Source organism: Podarcis bocagei, assembly GCF_964188305.1.
Source record: "Podarcis bocagei genome assembly, chromosome: 14".
Classification (NCBI taxonomy): domain Eukaryota; kingdom Metazoa; phylum Chordata; class Lepidosauria; order Squamata; family Lacertidae; genus Podarcis; species Podarcis bocagei.
The window spans coordinates 15,457,497-15,474,479 of record NC_138139.1 but is presented as its reverse complement, the minus strand read 5'-3'; the positions used below and the strand labels follow the sequence as shown (position 1 = coordinate 15,474,479).

The following is a 16,983-nucleotide window of genomic DNA, read 5'->3' as shown; positions in this document are numbered from 1 at the left end:
AAAATACTCATTCTGTTCTCGCTACATTATCCTCAATTACAAGCCCCGAAACCCAAAACCTGATATGTCTGGTACCCTGGTCAGGAAAATGAAACTTTTGACAGTTCTCTCATCCAGGATTAACCCCTTGGTGGCTGTCAATTCTCCATTTAATGATCTGGCACTCCAAAGCACCATCTTCAGACCAGGGGGGTGGGCTAGCAATTTTGAAGAAGTTACTGTCTGAAATACTGAATGCTATGTTCAGTAGTAATAAGATACCTTGAGTCAAAAAGGGTACTATATATAAGGTTATATCTATTAAAGAACGCTGGGGTTGTATCCAAGGCTCGCCCTGCTCAATGTAGACCCACTGAAGTTAATAGACATGACTAACTTAGGTTCATTCATTTCAGTGGGTTTACTCTGAGTAGGCCTTAGTTGGCCACAACCCTCTGCAAATATAGTTGATATTAATATGTATACTGTATTCTGTTGGTGGAAGATGTGTTGAATGGAGTTTGTAGAATGGCTAGCCAGTATGACATTTTACTGTGATAAAATGAAAAGGTGGAGATTAACTTTTAAAACATCAAGGTGCCTATATATGCATATAAAGTTTATGTGCATATTTGTAAACGATTGATTGATTACTATATTGCTTCTTTCTATTGCTTTGGCTTCTTATACCCCTGGTCTTAAGGACGCTGAGCCAGTCTGTAGGTAAATCACATGGTTCTTTGGATTGTACCATTTCACATTAGGGTGTGTTTGTGTGAAGGCTGCTTTTACTATGGGAAAGGACCCAAATGGGGATAGTCGCGCCAGCTGTGGTTTTGAAATGGAACTACCCCCAAAGCTCTGTACTATGTGTTTCATCTGTACCTGTAGATTATTCTAATTACCTGGATGCAACTTTCCATCGATTCCAGTGGTGCTTTCACAAAAGTGTGCTTGCGATCATAACCTGAAGGCCACTTCATGTAAAATTGCTGGACTGGGGCAAAAGATGAATTTCTGGGATCTGTTAGTAACCCACTCTAATGATGTCAACCTTACCACTTAGTGGAAATCATGCAGACACACGCCTCTTTTAAGGAATGAAAATATATCTTGTGGGAAACTGGTGCACAATAACAAGTTCAGTTTGCAATAATCATTATTTACTTATTTATATGCTGCTTATAAGCCAACATGGCTTCTAAGTGGAGCATGTAGCCATCTGCAGTCTTGTAACTTGTTACAGTGCTACCAGAGTAGCTGGATGGATGTGTGCCGATGACTTGAGATAACTGTTGGCATTTATATATGTAGCTCTTCCTGAGGTGTTCAATGCGCTTCATGTAACATCACCAGAGTAATACTTGCAACAACCTTGGGAGGGAGGTTAGTATTGCTTTCCACCTATTGTGGAAGGAGGAAAGGTAAAGGTAAAGGGACCCCTGACCATTTGGTCCAGTCGTGACCGACTGGGGTTGCGGCGCTCATCTTGCTTTATTGGCCGTGGGAGCTGGCGTACAGCTTCCGGGTCATGTGGCCAGCAGGACTAAGACGCTTCTGGCGAACCAGAGCAGCGCACGGAAACGCCGTTTACCTTCCCGCTGCTAGGTTGGCAGGAGCTGGGACAGAGCAATGGGAGCCCACCCCTTTGCGAGGATTCGAACCACTGACCTTCTGATCGGCAAGTCCTAGGCTCTGTGGTTTAACCCAGCTGCATTTAAATCCAAGGGTGCTTCTGCAACCATAGCTCATGCTTTGTGACAAAGCTTTGACACCGGCACTGTACAGTACACAGCATAGATGTGGCCACCTGGCCTTTGTAGCATTTGGAAGCATTGATAGCAAGTTCGTATCAGGTGCCATAATTGAATGGATTTGTCCCAGTGTGGCAGGACCAGATACCTTAACTGGGCATTTGCACTGCATACAGACAGGGCCAGCTCCATCATTGGGGAGCTGTCCCATGGGCCCTGAAGCCTTTGCCTTGGAGATTCACAGCCGCCATCTTGGATTTCTGACAATGCCACAGAAGTTGAGTCATTTAACGGCATTGTGGGGAGAACTGGCTGCCATCACAAATAGCGAAACTCCCAGGGACAAATTATCCTAGCAGGTCTCAAAAAGCTCTTTGCTTGAGACTTTAGAAAGCTGCTGGTGTGGATGAGCATCATATGCTTCAACTTGTCAATTTATGGTTTGACTCTTGTGGTGGCAACAAGTAGTGGGTTGGCAGATTTTGGATTCCTGTAGTGATTCTGGGCTATTGAAGCTGTTATTACCTTAAATGGATCTGGAATGTAAGGCCATGATTCTAAGCACAATTCCTTAGAAGTATATTTCATTTTAACACCATAGCCATGATCCAATACAATCCTGAGTTTGACTTATTTTGAGCATGGCACACAGGTCTGCCCCCATGGCATTTAGGAAACCTAGTGTGAGTTATTAAAATGTTTTGAGTTAAAATGTATCTGGGCAGTTAAGGGAATTAACTTGTGTTTTCTGTTTTCTAATACCGGCTAGCAATAATTTTATTTTAGCCATATGCCAACCAAGAAGAAATATTGTCCCCCTAAAAAGGTACAAACTGATATCCTAAGTCTTGCACAATTGTTTTCAATTTGATGTGTGTGTCTGGCAGAGAGAGGGGGAGGTTAGTTGACAATACTAGAAAAAGGCATTTTGAATTTATTATGCTACAGATTGTGATACATTCTGAAATTGAATGTTGCTGTACAGAGCACTTTTAAGAACTGAAATATATTCTTCCCTTGTAGTTAACAAATACGAGAGTATTTTAGTGCGATATTGCTATACCAAATGTTCTAAAAGTAAGATGAGCCTTTAGTAATTTGCAATATGTTCTCATGGTTCCAAGTAAGGTTTAGTGAAAGATGAATTAACTGATTATAAGAGTGTGGGAAAACATTGCAGTGATTAAACTGTATATTTTTATCCAGATATAAAATATGATTAATCAACCTGAAGATATTATTGTAGGTTGATTGGTGTGAAATTATCTTTTACCTTGTTACTTGTCTGCTGTGAACAAGTCCCCTTCCTCCTTGTCACTGAATATTCAGCAAACATTGATATGTGGAATCTCTTCTAGTAGCAGTAAATGATGGTTTTTTAATATATATATTTGGAAAAGCAAAACATTTTTCTTTTATGAATTTTCTGTAATTTTTATCTGATTTTATTGTATTATAGAGTCATTTATGTCATATATTTAAGTTTAAAAAAAACACAATACCAAGTTCTGTCCTGACTCGATAAACTTCCGGTTTTCTGAATTACACTTTCTTGTTGCCTTGTGTTCTACTTGGGAGAGTTCCCTCCGCCCTTCAAATAAAAGTCAACCTGGATTTGAATGTATGCAGAGCACTTTAATTGAGCAAGACCACTGCTGTTGATCCCCCAGTGTGCTGTTTGAAATAAACAGCGCCTTCGGGGAAAAGAGCAACACAGGTGTGTGTGTGTGTGTGTGTGTGTGTGTGTGTGTGTGTGTGTGTGTGTTTGGCATAGAATTTGAGTGGGTAAAATGTTATGGGAAGGGAAGTGGCCCCAATGTGGATTAAAACCCTGTTTGGTGGATATTTCAGGGGATGGGGAGACAGTGACCAGTTCTAAGCACGCTTTTAAAAATGGGTGGCATATCACATGTGATTTAGTCCCACCTGAACATAGCAACAGTCTGGTATCCCCAGCCCTAATTCGCCATTTCCCTTCCCATAGTTGCATAGCGGTTTGACTTCACCCCCGGAGGCGCAGTGCATTGTCTCTTGAGACAGACATATGCTAACAACAGACGCCACTCTATTCCCCCCCACACACACATATTTTATTTATTTGCATTTCAAATACAATTCAAAATTGTAATATCTTCTATTTCTTTCAAAGATACAGTCACACCTCATGTTATGTCCACTTCATGTTACGTTCTTTCAGGTTACATCCCAGGGCGACCCGGGAGTACCAGAAAGGGTTACTTCCGGGTTTCGCCACTCGCGCATGCACAGAAGCGCAAAATGATGTCACGCGCATGCGCAGAAGCGGCAAATCGCAACCTGCGCGTGTGCAGGCGCGCCGCTGTGGGTTGCGCTCTTTTCATGTTGTGAACGGGCCTCCAGAACGGATCCCCTTCGCAACCAGAGGTACCACTGTACAAACATTAGTGGACTTCCCTTCCTCTCTTCCCATGGCTCCTTTTATAATCCACTCCCCCCCCCCTTGCATCTTCTTAGTTTTCCAATCCTTTCTCTTTTACTCTCCTTATCTCTTGTTCTTACTTACTGCTGAAGTTACTAGCATCATGCTTATCATAGTTTTTCATCTAATATCTCTCTCTCTCTCTCTCTCTCTCTCTCTCTCTCTCTCTCTCTCTCTCTCCCAGTCCTCCTTAAACCATTTTTCATCTCGATTTCTTATTCTACTGGCCATTCCTGCTAATTCCACATATTCCAACATTTTAACGTGCCACTCTTCTTTCGTTGGTCCTGCACCTGTTCTCCATTTTTTTGCGCTGGTAGCATTCTTGCTGCTGTAGTCGCATACATGAATAGGTTATTCTGATTTTTGGGGCGGACTTCTGGTGCTATTATACCCAGGAGGAAAGCTTCTGGGTTTGGGGGGAAATTTTCTTTTAAACATTATTTTTTAAAGTTCATTATATATTATTTCCCAATAACCTTTAAGTACGCTGCAAGATCACCACATGTGGAAGAATGACCCTTCGACCTCTTTACACTTCCAACAGTTACCTGTCTCTGATTTAAACATCTTTGTTGATCTGTTTGGTGTTAAATACCACTTATGGATCATCTTCAAGTAGTTTGCCTTTAGTGTATGACAAACAGCGAACTTCAATCCACTTTTCTGTTAAGTTGTGGGTGAATATATCAGACGACACAGCAATTCTTCAAGCAGCTCTTGTTTATTCACAGGCCAGAACAGAACTGAACTGAAGAGCTCAGCCAGCCTGCTTATATAGAGCTCCACTACAAAAGCAACAGTAACAACTTTCTGTAACTATCCAATCACTGAACGTCACTTTCAATTCCTTATTTGAATATGTGGACCTGAGTGAAAACTATCTACAGTATCCCCCTGCTGGCCCAGGGTGAGAACTTCAGCACATTACATTTTCCACAATTGTTCCCATAAATCTAACTCAATGTTAGATTTAGAGAAGTGGCAATAAACAGTCATGGCTTCCCCAGCAGAATTCTGGGAGCTGTACTTTGCTAAGGGTGCTGAGCATTGCTTAGATATGCCTATTACCCTTCCAGAGGTAGAACTCCCAGAGTTCCCTATGAAACTACATTTCCCAGAATTATGGGGGTGGGTGGGTTGAAAGGCAGAATTGTTAAAGTGGCGTAAAGGTAAAGGGACCCCTGACCATTAGGTCCAGTCATGGCCGACTCTGGGGTTGCAGCGCTCATCTCACTTTATTGGCCAAGGGAGCCAGCGTACCGCTTCCGGGTCATGTGGCCAGCATGACTAAGCCGCTTCGGGCGAATCAGAGCAGTGTACGGAAACGCCGTTTACCTTCCTGCTGGAGCGGTACCTATTTATCTACTTGCACTTTGATGTGCTTTCGAACTGCTAGGCTGGCAGGAGCTGGGACCGCGCAACAGGAGCTCACCCCGTCGCGGGGATTCGAACTGCCGACCTTCTGATCGGCAAGTCCTAGGCTCTGTGGTTTAACCCACAGCGCCACCTGCGTCCCAAAGTGGCGTAAGTGTGCTTAAATGTATGGGGCGGATGTGCCCTTGTTTCCGCTTGACTAATCCCTGGCGAATTCTGTTTTATGAGCTGTCGCCGTCTAAGCATCCCAAAGCAGGCAGCGTGAAACAGAATTATGTTGCTCACACTTAGCCAGGTACCAAGGGGGAACGTAGGAGAAAAAGCCGTTTTACGTCATCTGTTGCCATAATGTTCTCTCCTCTGCAAAGCTGTGGCATGGCTGTCTCCGAGCCAGGAAAAGCCTTTGGGGGAATGTAAACAGCAACGTCAGAACGAAGGCCCTCCCTCTTAAGAACCGAATAGCTTCTTGGAGGAATCCAGGCAACCGCTGTTGCTATGGATACGGCAGCGCTCGGTGATGGTGGCCTACAGGAACATTTCCGAAACGAGCTCCTAATTATAGTATACCAAATCACCCACTCAAAACTAAGACAGCTTGGGAAAGTTTGACAAAATACTTTTTTTTTCTCCATTCTACACAGAAAGCAAGGCAGAAAACAAGTCGCTTTATGCAATTGTGCTCTCATCAAACATGCACCAATTATTATTACCAAGTTGTATTAATAGTGTTCTTTGGGGACACACAGACACACACACATTTTTAGAATATCACACGTACGCACCCCAGTCTTCACATTTTAAGTAGACTCGTATTTATATGTGATAGGCTATAGTCATTCTGGTCTTACACCTCGGATAGGCAGGTGTGAAGTGGCAATAGATGTCTAAAAATGTGGGAAGGCTTTGGCAGTATGCAATTTTTTAAGTGAAGCCAATTGCACCCTAGTCGCACTAAAAATTACAAGCACTTTTATACTATGGCTTCCCTCAAATAATTCTGGGAGCTGTAGCTTGTTAAGAGTACTGAAAGTTGTCAGGATACCCCTATTACCTTTACAGAGCTGCAATTTCTAAAGTGGTTTAACAATAAATTCCTCTTTCTTGGGAACTCTGTGACTCTGGGAGGTAGGGTTGTTGGTTTTGATCTTGTTTTTATTATTTGTTTTGTGTTCTCATTTTGTATTTTTATGTTGTGAAGTGCCCAGTGGTTTTCGGATGAAGGGCGGCATATAAATTTAATAAGTAGTTGTTATAAGAATTTTAAGGTCAGATATATATAAAAATAAATGTTCATAACTGTATATATAAACCACATGTCTGAAACCCCACAGAAAAGGTCCTGAACAAATTGACCTCAGATATTTCTCTGCAAGGTCAAAGTGGGAAACCTCCCCATTGTCTCTTTCCTCACAAATACTGTCTTAAGGGCACATTAAAGATATGAACAGGGTGTGAGCCAGCGTACAGCTTCCGGGTCATGTGGCCAGCATGACTAAGCCGCTTCTGGCAAACCAGAGCAGCGCACGGAAACACCGTTTACCTTACCGCCAGAGCGGTACCTATTTATCTACTTGCACTTTGCTTTCGAACTGCTAGGTTGGCAGGAGCAGGAACCGAACAACGGGAGCTCACCCCGTCGCAGGGATTCGAACTGCTGACCTTCTGATCGGCGAGCCCTAGGCTCTGTGGTTTAACCCACAGCGCTACCCGCGTCCCTTCAGTAGGAGAGCCCAATTTGCACATCTGCAAAAGAAAACCCCACAACAACTCTCTCTCTCTCTCTCTCTCTCTCTCTCTCTCTCTCTCTCTCTAACCAAGGGCTGTGGTTTAACCCACAGCGCCACCCGCATCCCTACTGAGCATTGTAGTATCCACTAATCCAGAATGCAGCAGCAAGACTGGTGACTGGGAGCGGCTACTGAAACCACATAACACCAGTCTTGAAAGACCTACATTGGCTCCCAGTACGTTTCCAAGCACAATTCGAAGTGTTGGTGCTGACCTTTAAAGCCCTAAATGGCCTTGGCCCAGTATATCTGAAGGAGCATTTCCACCCCCATCATTCAGCCTGGACACTGAGGTCCAGCGCCAAGGGCCTTCTGGTGGTTCCCTCCCTGTGAGAAGCGAGGTTACAGGGAACCAGGCAGAGGGCCTTCTTGGTAGTGGCACCCGCCCTGTGGAACGCACTCCCATCAAATATCAACTAAATAAATAACTATCTGATGTTTAGAAGACATCTGAAGGCAGCCCTGTTTAGGGAAGTTTTTAATGACTGATGTTTTAATGTATTTTTAATCTTTTTTTGGAAGCCCCCCAGAGTTGCTGGGGAAACCTAGCCGGATGGGCGGGGTATAAATAATAAATTGTTGTTGTTGTTGTCGTTGGACTTGTCCCCGAGTTAACAGGCCTGGGAGCCAGCTGCGCTGTTTCTCTTACAGGTAAAACCCCTCTGCGAACATTCGCAGTGGCCAATAAATAGCAAATACTAAAAAGAAGTGGCTATAGTCCATGTTGTGTTCCATTTTCCTGCTGCGACACGAACCCCCATAAGTGTGCATGCCAGCATGTTAAAAGCAATCCTTGGGCTGCTCCGATCCTTAGGTCAATTTATAGCTGTGTGGGAAATGCCTCTCCACCCACCCTGCCCCGCACCTCCAGCTCACCTCGATGCTAATTTTAATTGGCTTGTCAGGAGAGAGGCAGCGAAAGTTTCCGCTAGGTGAGAAGAGCAGAGGGTGGCGTGTAATTGCTGTCGCCACCTCTGCAGCTCTTGGGCACTGGAGATGGAGACCGCTATTGAGGAGGAGGAGGAGGATTCCAGTGACTCATTCTTTAATAATATTGATTGGGATAAAGCTGCAGCTGCAGCTTCGTAGGCAAAAGCAGGAAAGGTCTCCCAGCTTGACAGACTCAAAATCTCTTCCTCCTACTTTGGAGCAGAGGTGTACAATTTCCTGACTTGTTGGTGAGAGAGAGAGAGAGAGAGAGAGAGCTAGTTGTTGTGGGGTTTTCTTTTGCAAATGTGCAAATTGGGCTCTCCTACATACGATAGTTACCGCTCTGGCGGGAAGGTAAACAGTGTTTCCGAGAGCCAGTGTGGTGTAGTGGTTAAGAGCGGTAGACTCGTAATCTGGGGAACCGGGTTCGTGTCTCCGCTCCTCCACATGCAGCTGCTGGGTGACCTTGGGCCAGTCATACTTCTCTGAAGTCTCTCAGCCCCACTCACCTCACAGAGTGTTTGTTGTGGGGGAGGAAGGGAAAGGAGAATGTTAGCCGCTTTGAGACTCCTTCGGGTAGTGATAAAGCGGGATATCAAATCCAAACTCTTCTTCTTTCGTGCGCTGCCCTGGTTTGCCAGAAGCGGCTTAGTCATGCTGGCCACATGACCCGGAAGCTCCCTCGGCCAATAAAATGAGATGAGCACCGCAACCCCAGAGTCAGCCATGACTGGACCTAATGGCCAGGGGTACCTTTACCTTTACCTTTTACTGAAGGGACATGGGTGGCGCTGTGGGTTAAACCACAGAGCCTAGGGCTTGCTGATCAGAAGGTTGGCAGTTTGGATCCCCGCGACAGGTGAGCTCCCATTGCTTGGTCCCTGCTTCTGCCAACCTAGCAGTTTGAAAGCACGTCAAAGTGCAAGTAGATAAATAGGTACCACTCCGGCGGGAAGGTAAACAGCGTTTCCGTGCACTGCTCTGGTTCGCCAGAAGTGGCTTAGTCATGCTGGCCACATGACCTGGAAGCTGTACGCCGGCTCCCTCGGCCAATAAAGTGAGATGATTGCCACAACCCCAGAGTAGGTCACGACTGGACCTAAAGGGATCCCTTTACCTTTACTGAATCCTCACCCTGGGGTGGGGGCAATGTGCCCTCCGTTTGTCCAAACAGCTTGCACGCGTTGTCTGAAAGTGGATTATTGCTGCTGATGGTTTAACAAGAGGAGCAGGTCTCCAGGCCCTCAAGGAGTTTACCATGTAAAACACAGAGTGGAGAGAAATAGGTAGGATGGGTGGCAAGGAGAGTAGCAGGCCGATGGAACGAGTGATCCGTGTAAGCAAATCACATTAACTCCATCTGCTTGCCAGCCTTGCTATAATTTGCATAGCACTTGGTCCGTAAAGCGCATTCACATTCTTTGTCATCTAAAACAGACGTAATTCCCCATTTTTAATTACCGTACGTGCAGGCAAATTGATAACACTACTTTTATACATCTTGGGAGAAAAACAATGACAAACCTAGACAGCATCTTAAAAAGCAGAGACATCACCTTGCCAACAAAGGTCCGTCTAGTTCAAGCTATGGTTTTCCCAGTAGTGATGTATGGAAGTGAGAGCTGGACCATAAAGAAGGCTGGTCGCCGAAGAATTGATGCTTTTGAATTATGGTGCTGGAGGAGACTCTTGAGAGTCCCATGGACTGCAAGAAGATCCAACCTATCCATTCTGAAGGAAATCAGCCCTGAGTGCTCACTGGAAGGACAGATCCTGAAGCTGAGGCTCCAATACTTTGGCCACCTCATGAGAAGAGAAGATTCCCTGGACAAGACCCTGATGTTGGGAAACATTGAGGACACAAAGAGAAGGGGACGACAGAGGACGAGATGGTTGGACAGTGTTCTCGAAGCTACCAGCATGAGTTTGACCAAACTGCGGGAGGCAGTTGAAGACAGGAGTGCCTGGCGTGCTCTGGTCCATGGGGTCACGAAGAGTCGGACACAACTAAATGACTAAACAACAACAACAACAACTTTTATACATAGTGGCTTGCAGAGGTGCCAGCTTGCAAGGATGATATGGGGTGGGGGGCAACGTTGCATGCGTGAAGTCGTAATGTTCCAAGGTCAGGAGGAGCCGGGGCGGAGCCAAATGCAGTGGTTGTACGGTTTCGATGGCTGGTATATCCTTCTCCTCCTCTTGGCGTTGCCACCAATGTAAGACTACTTCAACCCTCCTCTGTGGCAAGAGGAGCAGGAGCAGGAACCAGCCACTGGAGCAGCAGTGTGGGCGGCTCTCCCCCATGCTTTTTGGGTATTGGGGGCATGGCCCTGGCCCCCCAAATATAAAGGTAAAGGTAAAGGGACCCCTGACTGTTAGGTCCAGTCCTGACCGACTCTGGGGTTGTGGTGCCCATCTTGCTTTATTGGCTGAGGGAACCGGCGTACAGCTTCCGGGTCATGTGGCCAGCATGACTAAGCCGCTTCTGGCGAACCACAGCAGTGCACAGAAACGCCATTTACCTTTCCGCCGGAGTGGTACCTATTTATCTACTTGCACTTTGACGTGCTTTCAAACTGCTAGGTTGGCAGGAGCGGGGACCGAGCAACGGGAGCTCACCCCATCGCGGGGATTCGAACCGCCGACCTTCTGATCAGCAAGTTCTAGGCTCTGTGGTTTAACCCACAGCGCCACCCGTGTCCCCCCCCAAAAAAATATAGAGGAGCCCAAAAGGGCTCAGCCCCCTGGTGGCTTTCTAAACTGCCATTTCATCATATTACGTGGCCGCTGTTGCACCAGTGTTTTCCAGCAACAACAAAGGTCAGTCATTCCTAAAATCATAGTGGGTGTCTGCCAGGGAGCTCTGATCTCTCAGAATTCCCTTTGTCAACCTGCTGCCCTCCAGAAGTGCTGATTGGAGCTGATGGGAGTTGTAGTCCAAAACATCTGGGAGGGTAGCAGACTTACAAAGGCTGCCCTAAGCACATGTACCTACGGGACTGCCTCTTCTGGTATGTCCCACGGAGGACCTTATGGTCTTCAAATAAAAACATCTTGGAGATCCCGAGCCACAGGGAAGTTAGGCTGGCCTCAACCAGAGCCAGGGCTTTTTTGGCCATGGCCCCGATCTGGTGGAACACTCTGTCACAAGGGACTAAGGCCCTGCGGGACTTGACATCTTTCCGCTGGGCTTGCAAGACAGAGCTGTTCCACCAGGCCTTTGGCTAAGGCACAGTCTGACCCCCTCTCTCCTTCTGTAATCCTCATAGAACTCTAGCCCAATGGTTGCCACTGACTCTGAATTGATTTTAGAATGATTTTAGAATGTATTTCAATTAATTGATTGTGGTTTTATGTAAACTGTGTTATTTTTACTGTTGTTGGGCGCTCTGAGCCCGGCTTCAGCTGGGGGGTGGGGCAGGATATAAATAATTTATTACTATTATTGTTGTTGTTGTTTAGTCGTTTAGTCGTGTCCGACTCTTCGTGACCCCGTGGACCAGAGCATGCCAGGCACTCCTGTCTTCCACTGCCTCCCGCAGTTTGGTCAGACTCATGTTTGTAGCTTCAAGAACACAGTCCAACCATCTCGTCCTCTGTCGTCCCCTTCTCCTTGTGCCCTCCATCTTTCCCAACATCAGGGTCTTTTCCAGGGAGTCTTCTCTTCTCATGAGGTGGCCAAAGTATTGGAGCCTCAGCTTCAGGATCTGTCCTTCCAGTGAGCACTCAGGGCTGATTTCCTTCAGAATGGATAGGTTTGATCTTCTTGCAGTCCATGGGACTCTCAAGAGTATCCTCCAGCACCAGAATTCAAAAGCATCAATTCTTTGGCGATCAGCCTTCTTGATGGTCCAGCTCTCACTTCCATACATCACTACTGGGAAAACCATAGCTTTAACTATACGGACCTTTGTTGGCAAGGTGATGTCTCCACTTTTTAAGATGCTGTCTAGGTTTGTCATTGACTATTATTATTATTATTATTATTATTATTATTATTATTATTATTATTATTATTATTATTATTTCTTCCATACAGTTTGGGACCAGATTGCCTGATCCCTTATATAGCCAATTGATCACTGCGCTCTGCAGGTGAGGACACCGTCTTACCCAATGGAGGCAGATCCATTAGGGCAAGTGAGGCACTACGTGGCCATCCTCACTCAGCTCTCAGCCAGCCCCGCCCTTGCTTGCCTTCATACTTCAAACCAGTCCAGGAGGCGGCCCTGGCTGTCAGCTTCTTCCTCATCCTCAGTCTCAGTGTTACAGCAGGGATGGAAACAAAACTGGGATTGGTTGGCTCTGGCGCCACCTGCTGCTGGTCTCCAGACCTTCCGCCCTATCAAGTCAATGAGCACCAGCCACCACTGATCTTACCAGGATGTCCATCCAGCACAATGCGGGAATTGTGCCCTAAGTGTGATAGTTTCCACCCTTTGGAATTCCCTCAATGAGTATTAGACATGAAAAACATTCCCCTAAATATTAGAGAGGCGCCATCACTCTGCTCTCTTTTTGGCGCCTACTGGAAATCTTCCTCTTCTAAAAAGCCTTTAAAATTGAGATCTGCTTCTGTATTAGAATTGTTTTATAATAGGTTTTTATTCTTTTATTCCTCATTGTTTGCCCTCCTTTGCGAGGAAGGGCAGGATACAAATTTAACAGTAAATAAGTGTTTAGGAATACACCTTTGTTCCCCATGGTTTATTTATTATTGAATTAAAGCTTTTATAGTTCACCTTTCATCAATTCAGATACAACACATAAAAACAACCAATCAAATGATCATATAAACAACGTATCGTCAAATGAACCAAAGCAACTATAAAAACAAAGCAGCAGAAATTAACTTAGGAAAAAATTAAACGCCTGGGCAAATAAGGAAATCTTAACCCAAACTTTATATGGGAAATGCCAGAGTAAATCTGGAGTAAATCTGATCAGTTGAATCTATAGTTGAGTATATACCTCAGGGAAGAATTTGAACCTAGACTTTTTTGAAAGCATATTCCATTGCATATGCAAAGATTCTCCACTGAAGTGTCTTTGCAACCCACAGAGTTCCATATATGTAACGGAAGGAATTGCATAAATTGGAGTGAATCTCTCTGCTGTAGAGTTTTATTTGACAATACAGCACAGCTGTAATGTTTTGCTTGTGGTTTCATCTACCTTTCCTGTTTTACTTTTGAATTTGAACTCTTTCCTTTTTAATTTTCATTATTCTTATTGTCGCTTGAATTGTACTGGGTTGAACTCTTCTCTGTAAGCTACTTTGGGAGCCCCATTCCAGGATGGAAAAAGCTAGGTAGAAATGCGTGAAATAAAACAAAAGCACGGATGATCTCAGGCTGGCACACCGACCTCTTTGTGTGTGTCCTTAAATAGCATCGATCTGAGACCCAGCATGTGTATCATCACCATTTATCTAATTATAACTTTCAGCTTGTCTGCAATAGATGTTTGCACAGGGAACTGGTGAGACTGAGGGATGGAACGTGCTGCATTTTCTCTAATGGTGTGGAACAAAATAAGCACCTGTTCACCCACAACTCCCAAGTAATTCCCCCTTTTTACATCTTTGCTCTGTTGGCTATCTCATCTGCTATTAATTTTGTACTTGCGCTGGTGAGTTCCAGGGGTAGGAAATGCATCAGTTTGCCCTGTGTGCTCCATCTCAATTATGCCTTTCTGCAAAATGATATGACCCTCCCCCTACTTTTTAGCAATATATTATTATTATGACAGGTGCTGTTGCTCATTCACTGGAGATCTAAAGAGGAAAAGGCCATATAAAAAGTACTTCCAATGGAGAAGAGCCATAGCTCAGTGTTTTACATGTGTAACGTTTCAGGTTCCATCCAGGTAGGGCTAGGAGACTCTTGTTCAAAACTCTGAAGAGCTGCGGCCAGTCAGTGTAGACGATACTGAGCGATACTGAGCTAGATATTAATAATAACAATAACAATAACAATAACAACAACAACAACAACAACAACAACAACAATAATAATAATAATAATAATAATAATAATAATAATTGTTAGGTTGTGGGCGAACATATCAGACGACACAGCGATTCTTCAAACAGCTCTTGTTTATTCAGAAGCCAGAACAGAACTGAACTGAAGAGCTCAGTCAGCCTGCTTATATAGAGCTCCAGAACAACGTAACTCTAGCAACTTTCTAAAACTATCCAATCACTGAACGTCACTTTCGATCCTTCATTTGCATAACTATCTACAGTATCCCCCTGCTGGCCCAGGGTGAGAACTTCAGTACATAATAATAATAATAATAATAATAATAATAATAATAATAATAATAATAATTTTTATTTATAACTCGCCCTCCCCAGCCAAGGCCGGGCTCAGGGTGGCTAACAAGCAATAATAAAAACAAGTTGAATGAATACAACTTAAAAACAAGATTAAAATACAACATTAAAATATTGAAACATTAAAATATTAAAATGCAGCCTCATCACAGGAGGGGAAAGGAAAAAGAAATAGAAAGAGGGGGAGGGAATCAAATTGGCTCCAAGCCAAAGGCCTGGCGGAACAACTCTGTCTTACAGGCCCTGCGGAAAGAGATCAGATCCTGCAGGGCCCTGGTCTCATGAGGCGGAGCGTTCCACCAGGCTGGAGCCAGTGTTGAAAAGGCCCTGGCTCTGGTTGAGGCTAATCTGACTTCCTTAGGGCCAGGGACCACTAGGGTGTTGCTATTTATGGACCTTGAGGCTCTCCATGGGGCCTCAAGTATTTTTTGCTCTATAAGACACACCCGACCATAAGACGCACCTAGTTTTAGAGAACAAGAAAAAAAATATTCTCTCCCTCTCCTCAGCACCTCTCCAGCAAAGCGGGAGGAGAAATGGAAGGGGCTCCGTTTCTCTTCCCGCTTCGCTGAAAGGGCGCTGCGCAGAGAGGGAAAGCTGCACAGCACCTCTCCAGTGAAGCAACGCAAAGCCTCCTGAGCGCAGCGGGAGCATTCCCACTGCGCTCAGGAGGCTTCGGGCGGCTGTCCCTGAAGCCAGGAGAGCAAGAGGGATCGGTGCGCACCAATCCCTCTTGCTCTCCTGGCTTCTGCCAAAGCTGCGCAGCCTGCATTCGCTCCATAAGATGCACACACATTTCCCCTTACTTTTTAGGAGGGAAAAAGTGCATCTTATAGAGCGAAAAATACGGCATATAATGTCGCTCTCTACACAGTGGCAAAGCTGCATGCTCTGGCACCAGGGGCGGAGAGCAGGCGGGGGCATGGCTGGTGCGCGTCCTGTGGCGCACATCCCATGGGCGTGGCGTGCGTCCTGGGGGCGTGGCGCGCTGTCTTTGGGGGTGTTGTGCCCGGTGCGGTGAGGGGGTATGTGGCGCATGTCCGGGGGGCAGCCGCAAATGTACCCCCCTCCCCAATGGTGCTGGGGGCAGCGCGCTCCCCCCGCCAGTGTTTCTGCGTTCCTAAGCCAGTGGTGCCATTACCAACTCCTTTCCTAGCAGTGAATTTTAATATGCTGCCTGGTTCTATTTTAATCTCTCAGCTTCTATAAATTCAGCATTATTAATCTTTGCTGCTGTTCTTCTAGGAAATTCTATTAGGCACTCTGTCTTTGGTTTATTTAATTTGCTTTTGTTCGTAAACTCTACCAGAGGAAAGGAGAAATCATGGAAGGCAGTAGCCACAAATTTGTAGGTACAGTGGTACCTCGGGTTACAGACGCTTCAGGTTACAGAAATATTACCTCGGGTTAAGAACTTTGCTTCAGGATGAGAACAGAAATCGTGCTCTGGCGGCGCGGCAGCAGCAGGAGGCCCCATTAGCTAAAGTGGTGCTTCAGGTTAAGAACAGCTTCAGGTTAAGAACGGACCTCCAGAATGAATTAAGTACTTAACCTGAGGTACCACTGTACAACAATCGAGATCAGAAGTAGGGATTTTTCCCCCCAGCCTCAAGGCCGCACTCCCTTCTGAGGGCCACAAGTGAATGGTAAGCAGGGACACAGAAACAAATGTGAATGTTACCTTTAAAAAGGAGGCTAGATTCTACATACACTCAGGGCAGTGCTATTTTTCTTAAAAAATAAGTGCCAGAACTTTAAATGCCTCCCTTGTTCTGTTATAATGGCAATGGCGCCCACCTGATGGGTGCCGGAACAGAGTTCCAGTGAGTTCCGGCTGAAAAAATGCCCTGATTCAGGGACACCTTTGAGACAGGCAGCAGCTGAAGGAGCAGGGTCACTGAGGGGAGATTCTTGAGAGCCAGATACGTCATGGAGGGCCACATTCTGCCCCTGCATCTGAGCTTCTGTGCCCCTACTTTCACGCTCAGAGTCCTTCTTCACAAGACTTTCCCCATTCACTTTGAAGGAGGGACCAGTTCATAGCTGTCAACCGTCCCTTATTTGGCGGGACAGTCCCTTATCCCAGCGCCGTGTCCCGCTGCTGTCCCTTATTGATGATGTCCCTTAAATCTCCCGGGTTTCAAAGGAAGCATCTCCTCTTCCTCCCTCCCTGCCGGCCAGGGAGGAGGGAGGCTCCAACTGTGTTGCTTGGCTGCGTTGCTCACCCAATAAGGAGTCTAAGAACGACTGCCGGGTGGAGCTTGCATGCCTTGTGCCGATCGAATCAGCTGCGTTGCCTGGGAACTTGCCTTTGCTCAGCGCTTCCCAGCGGAGAGGTGACGGTGGTTTTCCTTG

At 45.7% G+C, this 16,983-nt stretch overlaps 1 long non-coding RNA gene across 1 annotated transcript; it reads right to left on the bottom strand.

Annotated features, from left to right (window-relative positions):
* Positions 1–629: 629 nt before the first annotated feature.
* On the bottom strand, positions 630–5,513 carry LOC308573319. Its single transcript, XR_014002031.1, has 2 exons — positions 5,123–5,513; positions 630–4,852 (listed from the first exon to the last, which is right to left on the bottom strand). It is a non-coding gene; the product is annotated as an uncharacterized lncRNA (long non-coding RNA).
* Between the last annotated feature and the right edge of the window lie 11,470 nt (positions 5,514–16,983).